The following is a 7,500-nucleotide window of genomic DNA, read 5'->3' as shown; positions in this document are numbered from 1 at the left end:
TCTCTCTCTCTCTCTCTCTCTCTCGACTTACTAATCTTTACATATCTATCTAGCCCTCTGGATCGTTTATCGTTATTTTATCATTATTTTCTTTCCTGTAATTGCTCTTTCTTTAACTCTTAAAATCTTTCTCTTTTCATTTTTCTCTTGTTCTATATTTCTACCTTTCTCCATCCTTCTTCCCGCTCTCTACTACCTATTTTATCTATCTCCTCTTTTCCCTTCTTGGCACCGAGCTAATGTCTTCCCATCCATCCTCCTCCTCCCTCCAAACCTCCTCCGCCCCGCCTTCCTCGGTGCGTGGAGGTTTGTGAATAAAACCGAAGCTGAAATTTTCCGAATGAAACCCTCGGAGAGTCACCGTAATCAGGACTGGTCGGGGGGGGGGGGGGCGGAGACGCTTTAAATGAAAAGTGATTAGGATCATTTCTTGCTTGGCCGTGGGATCTTAGTACTTCCCTGCACTTTCTTACTCTATATCTGTGAATGATCAGTCTCTCTGTAGATGTGTGTGTGTGTGTGTGCGTATGTATGGGTGTGTGTATATGCATATAAATGTGTGTGTGTTAGTGTGTTCCTGTCTGAATGTATGTTTTTATGTATGTTTACTTATAGCTCTCTACTGATCTACATAATGTATACAAATGTGTATATACTTTAGGCACGTATACACATCTGCATGTGTGTGCGAGGGTAAATTGCCTTACAAAAAGTAGAATTCCTACGCATTGTATTCATGTATATCTGGTCCCTTTGCTCCGCAATGGCAGGAAGATTTTTCCGAACATTGACTCCATGAATATGAAACTCTACGGTCGCAGCCAGCCTCGTTTCACTTTCGGTAGATGCTAAAAAAGTGATGGATGGATGCTACCTGAGAATTTTGGAACTAATAATGGAAACTAAATAACAAATGTAGACGGAAATTAATGCATCATAAAATAAATCGAATTATGTTGCAGAAAATACTAAAGGATTATTTTACGATATCACTACACTCCAACTTGTAACATATCAACCTTAAATGTTTGATGTCAGGAAAGTAAGATAAAAATAAAATGGACGAACCGAATTTTTGAAGCATTCATAAATATTATGACTATGACCGTTGAATACAACCATAACGTGTGTGGGTGTGTGTATATACTTGAATATGTATAAAAAAGGAGTAAAAAAATCCCGAACATCATCCCATCCCATTCTGATATTCGCAAAATAGATAAATGAGTGAATGAATATATAAACGAATATGCAAACAACAGAATATGAAATAAGCAGATAGATAGATAAAACATAAAAAATAAATAAATCAAATAAACGAAGAAATAAAAACAAAAAAAAGAAAAAAGAAGACTAAAAACCCTCCCTGCGCCCGAAGGCCCCCCCCCCCCGCGCCCCCGCCGCCCCTCGCAGCCTTCCTCTTCTTATAATCAAGACAAACGTCCAAACAACAAACAAACATATATATCCTGACCCCTTCCGGCAAAAGGGTTTTCGCCGGGAGTCGAATACCGTTTCAATATTTGTTTTATTTGACGTAAATCATCCACGCTCGAGGACAGCTGGTCGCAGCGCCACACCAGATGGTGACGATCTCGAAGGTTTCATTTCACTTGTTTGTATGTTTGTTTGTTCGTCTGCGGATGAATGTATGTGTTCGTTTGCTTGATTGTTTGTTCGTGTACTGTGTCCATTTATTCGTATTTATGTTTGTTGTTTTTGTTTGCATTTTTATTTGTTTTCTTAGTCATTTCGATACTTATTTCCATTTTTTGGGGTTTCTATTTTCCGTTTTTATTTATTTACTTATATTTCTCTTTACTTCATAATTGGTCTCTCTCTTACGGGAGGTGTTTTACAGACATTTTTATTTGCTTTTCTATTTATTCTTATGTATACCTTATCTATTTTTCTTATTCATCTCTCATATTGAGGGAGGCTTTCACATTCTTCAGATGAGCCTCGCAGCAGAAAACGCCGTAAACTAACCAGGGAAATCACAAGCTCTTTGCGGACATTCTCATTCGTTGGTGCTGAGACAAGGCCTGTGTGTGTGGTTTTGAATATATATGTTACAAGTCTTATGACTATTGTAAGTGCTTAAGTGTGCAAGGGGACTGTATGTGTTTTTTGTGTGATGAATATCCTTATATTAATGTTAATTATAAGTATCATGAGTGTACTTATAAGTCTGGGCCATACCAGGCCCCCTTCCTCATTCTCCCATCCACGCCCTTGGCTTCGTGGGCGGCGGCGGAGGGCGGTCACGGGCTGCGATAACAATAATAATAACAAAAAATGATGACAACTAATAATAAGTAATAAAAAAGGAAAAGTCCTCAAAGGTTATAAGTTGATAGTACTTGAATAAACAAGCATATAGCATACAGGTGTTTAAGTCTTATAGGTGTTATTAGTATTTAGATATGTCATAAGTGCACGTGTTCAGTATTCAGTTTTGAAATCCTATAAGTGCCAAAGTGTAGAAGTGTTTGTGTCTTTACCTGTGACCGTCCCTTTGTTTATATGTCTGTTTGTATCTACACGTCTGGGCCTTTCGTCACGGGGGGGGGGCATATAGGGGAAGAGGAGGGGGGAAGGAGATAGAGGAGGAGGGAGAGGGAAGAGGAGGAGGAGGAGAGATGGAAGAGGGAGGGGAAGAGGTGAATGAGGAGATGGAGGAGGGAGGCAGAAGAGGAAGAGGAGGAGATTGGAGTAGGGAGGGGGAAAAGGAGGAGGAAGAGGAGGAAAAAGATATTGAAGGGAGGAGAAGAGAAAGATTTGAAAGAAGGGGAGTGAAGGGAAGAACGTGGGGAAAGAGGTGGGAAGGGAGAAATAAAGGAAGATTTTAAAACAAATGAAATAAAAACAACCACAACAACAAAGAAGAAAAAAATTGTGCAAGGGAATTGCAGTTATTGTTCAGGGGTGTTGGCAAAAAAATAAAATAATAAATAAATCAAAAAAACGTCAACAGAAAGGCGTAGAGAAAGAGGTAAATGAATGCAATTAGAGATGAGTGATATATAGACAGAAATAGATTAGATAAAAAACGCTGATGATGTCGGATGATGCAAACGAGTGTAAACTAATATAAGTATATATATATATATATATATATATATATATATATATATATATATATATATATATATATATATATATATATATATATATATATATATATATGTGTGTGTGTGTGTGTGTGTGTGTGTGTGTGTGTGTGTGTGTGTGTGTGTGTGTGTGTGTGTGTGTGTGTGTGTGTGTGTGTGTGTGTGTGTGTGTGTGTGTGTGTGTGTGTGTGTGTGTGTCTGTCTGTGTGTGTGTGTGTGTGTGTGTGTATATGTGTGTGTGTGTGTGTGTGTGTGTGTGTGTGTGTGTATGTGTGCCTGTGTGTGTGCGAGTGTATGTGTGTGTGGGTGTGGGTGCGTGTATTGCGTGCGTGTGTATGTGTGTGCGCCTGTGCGTGTGTATATGTGTGTGCGTGTGTGTGTGTGTGTGTGTATGTGTGTGTGCCTGTGCGTGTATGTGTGTGTGTGTGTGTGTGTGTGTGTTTATGTATATAAGTTTATTTGAAATGTGTCCATAAGTAAAAAGTAAAAAATGGAAAGGAAATATCCAGACCACGAACACGAAGCAAAAAGAGAAAGACGAACGAACTTGAGAGAAGGAAGCCGGTGCGTGGAAGGGAGAGGGAGAGAAGAGATAAACACACACGCAGGAAAAGAAAGAAAGAATATCATAAAATCTGTAATACAAAACGAAGGAGAGAACGACCAACCAGGAGGCCGAAAGCGCGCCGAAAGGTCAACAAAGAGACAGGAGAAGAGAAATGGCGTGGGGGGAGGGAGTGGAAAGAAGAAAACAATATGATAGAGAGAGAGAGGGATCTAGACAGAAAAATATAGACACAGATAGCCAAACAGACTGAGAGACAGAGATAGAGTTAGAAAGAGAGAGAGAAGAGAAAGAAAGAGCCGTAGATCCAAAATCAGAGTACGACAGACAGAAAAACGAGAAAGAGAGCTAAAGGGAACGGAAATGCGCACAAAGAGGAACTAAACAAAAGGGAAATACGGAAAGAGGACGAATGGGAAGCCAGATAACAGATGGCTGGGTGTTGTCTCTCCTCGACGGGTGACGGAGAGGACGTGACTCTACGAGGGAAGGAAGACCATTTATAACTTCTGGTGTGAGATTCTTCCAATCGCTCACACGACGGAGAGCTTTTTGGGTTTTCCGTCTCCGTGTTGTTGTCGTTGCGGGTTGTGTTTTAGAGAAGGTTGTGATGGTGTGCGGCTATTGTTGCTGAAGTGAGATGCTGTTGTGCTGTCTCATTGTGGTATAAGTTGTTGTAGTTGAGATCTATATATACTGTTTTAAGTGATGCTGTGGTCAAGGAGGTATCTTGTGCCTTGTTGTCGTGGGAGAGAGGACTGTGTTGTATAAGATGTGACATTATTGTTGCCTTTGTCTGCTAGATTGGTTATACTGCAATTAATGAGATGTTATAAAAGTATTGGTGGTTGTAGTAGAGGTGTAGTTTCAGGCGAGACTTGGTGTGTGTATTAGGTAATAGAAGCTGTTTTAGTTATGATGAAGGCTGCAGTTGTAATAATATATGTAGAGCTGGTGCAGTACAATTATGTTGATGTAGATTAGGTTTCGACATCAAGATGGCATACAAAAAGAAAAGGGAAAAAGAAAAGAAAAGAAGAAAAAAGAGTATGAAAACAGGATAAAAGGCAAAAAAGGTAATTTCCACTTATTATATTAGATAATGAATGTGCACGTGGTTAGAAAACCGTGGAGCTGATTAATGGAAAGCTAATGAAAAAATGGATAAGTACATAACAAAAAAGAAATAATAAACAAGAAATGCTGATATAAAAAATAAACGAGAATGAATGAATTGGTAAGTACCGTAGATGAAAACAAAAATAATAATGATGATAACTAGTGCGAATGCCATAAATAATAGCAATGATTGTAATGATGATAATCATAATAATAACAATAATATAAAGAATAGTAATAATGATAATAATAATAATAACAATAACATAAAGAATAGTAATAATGATAATAATAATAATAATAACAATGAAAGTAATGAAAATGCTACTACTACAACCGCTACTAATTCTGATAATGAAAATGATAATAGTAAAAACAACAACAATAAAATCAAAATAATGATTATGATAATTAACGATGATGATGAGGAGGATGACGATGATAATGTCAATGATAATAATAAAAAATTGTAATGATAATAAAAAAACGGATACTATTATCATTATTACTATTGTTTTTTTATTACTAACAATAATAGTAATGATAATAATAAGAATGATAAATTGATGAAGAAGAGGAATGCTATGAGGATAACGATAATGATGATAACTATGATAACAATAGTAATGATGACAACAGTAATAGCAATAATAATAAAAATAATGATGATATTACTAATAAGGATAACGATGATAATATTCATGTTAAAAATGATGGTAGTAGCAACAGAAAATATTATTACAACCACAAAAAATAATGATACCAACAATAGTAGCAATAAAGACTATATCAATTCAAACTTAAAATACAAAAACAAGAAAGAAAAAATAACAGATACAAAAATCTCATAAAATTTCTGTTCTGGATCAATGTTTTATGCACAGCATCCCCGGCATAAGTTTGAGAAATCTTGGGCTTTTGGTAGATTATCGATAAACTATCCAAAGTATAAGATGTTCTCTCTTCAGAGGAAGAGGAAGAAGAGGAGAGGAAGTGGGGGAGGGAAGGAGAGAGAGAGAGAGATGAGACAGAGACTATATAGAGGATAGCAACAAGAGAATGATGATAATGATAATCATGATAATGATAATATTGATGGTAATAATGATAATAATAACACTTACAATAATCATAATGAGGATAACAGCAACAATGATAATGATTAAAGATGAAAATGAAGGTGATGATGATAGCAATAATAGTAATAATAAGTAATAATAATGATTATGATAACACTAATATTAATAATAATGATAATAAAAATAATTATAGTAAGAGATATTGAGAAGAGGACATAAATGAAAAAAGAAGGAAGAAGGAGAGAGGAAGCGAACGGGAAGAAGTGGCCGGTTAAAGGAAGGTCCTGGACGAGGAACTATTTACTTGCAAGACGGAAGACGCGGCTCAGGTACTGCATTTTCCCGGAAGGACTTGAGCAGGTGTTGGCCCTCTCCTACCCCCACCCCCCTCCACCCCCGTGCTCTCTCTTCTGTCTCTCTCCTTTCTCCTTCCCTTGAATTTTGTTGTTGTTCTTTTCATCATTATCAGTAAAATTACACTGATTATTAGTATTACTTATTATTAGTATTATTGCAATTGGCATCGTTATTATAATTACTGTTGTTGTTATTGTCATTCCTATATCTTTATCACTGTTGTCTTTGAATTCATAATCGTTGTCCTTACTTTTGTTATTGCCAATATTATCATGGTTATCGTTATTATTATCATTATCATTATTACTGTTGTCATTATTGTTAATATCATTATCACTAATATTAATATTACTATTTTACTGTTTACTGTTGTTATTATCATTGCTGTTATCATTATCGTTATTGTTGTTGCTGTTATTATTATCATTATCAATATTGTTATTAATGATGTAATTATCATCATTATCATTATCATCATCATCATCTTCATCATTACTATCATCATCATTATTACCATCACCATCATTATCCTCATTATTATCATTATTATTGTTATTGCTATTATCCTTATTATCATTATTGTTATTATTTATATCACTATCATTATCATTGTTATTGATATTATTATTATCATTATCATCATTGTTTTTTTTTTTCCTTTTTTCGGTATCATTATTATTTTTACTATTGTTACAATTATCATCATCATCATCATTATTACTATGTTTGATAATAACAACCATTATTGCCATTTCTATTGTTATTTTTCTTTAGTTGTTTTGTGATAATTATCAATATTATTAATACCATCAACATCATCTTTATCACTGATATTACATTAGGCAATATCATTATAACTATTATTACTGATATTGCTCATATCATTACGATTGTTATCATTATTATCATCACTTTTGCTGTGATGAAAAAATTATTATATTTTTTGTCAATCTATTGATATTATTGTAAATATTATCCTTAATATTAGTATTACTATCATTATACCTATAATCATTGATATTGTTATTATTGTTATTGTAGTTCTTGTTATTATTATCGTCCTCATTATCAACGTAGTTATAAATGTTATCAGCATCATTATCATTATCATCATTATATTATTATTGTCATTAATGTGACATTTAGCTTATCTATCTCTTCTTTTTGTTTTATTTCTTCACATATTCTCCCTCGCTCTCTTTTTCTCTCCTTTCCTCCCTCCCCCTCTCTCTTTCCTTCCATCCCCCCCCCTCTCTCTCTCTCCCTA

The sequence above is a fragment of the Penaeus vannamei genome, chromosome 18 (assembly GCF_042767895.1).
Source record: "Penaeus vannamei isolate JL-2024 chromosome 18, ASM4276789v1, whole genome shotgun sequence".
NCBI lineage: Eukaryota > Metazoa > Arthropoda > Malacostraca > Decapoda > Penaeidae > Penaeus > Penaeus vannamei.
Note: the sequence above shows the minus strand (reverse complement) of the source record.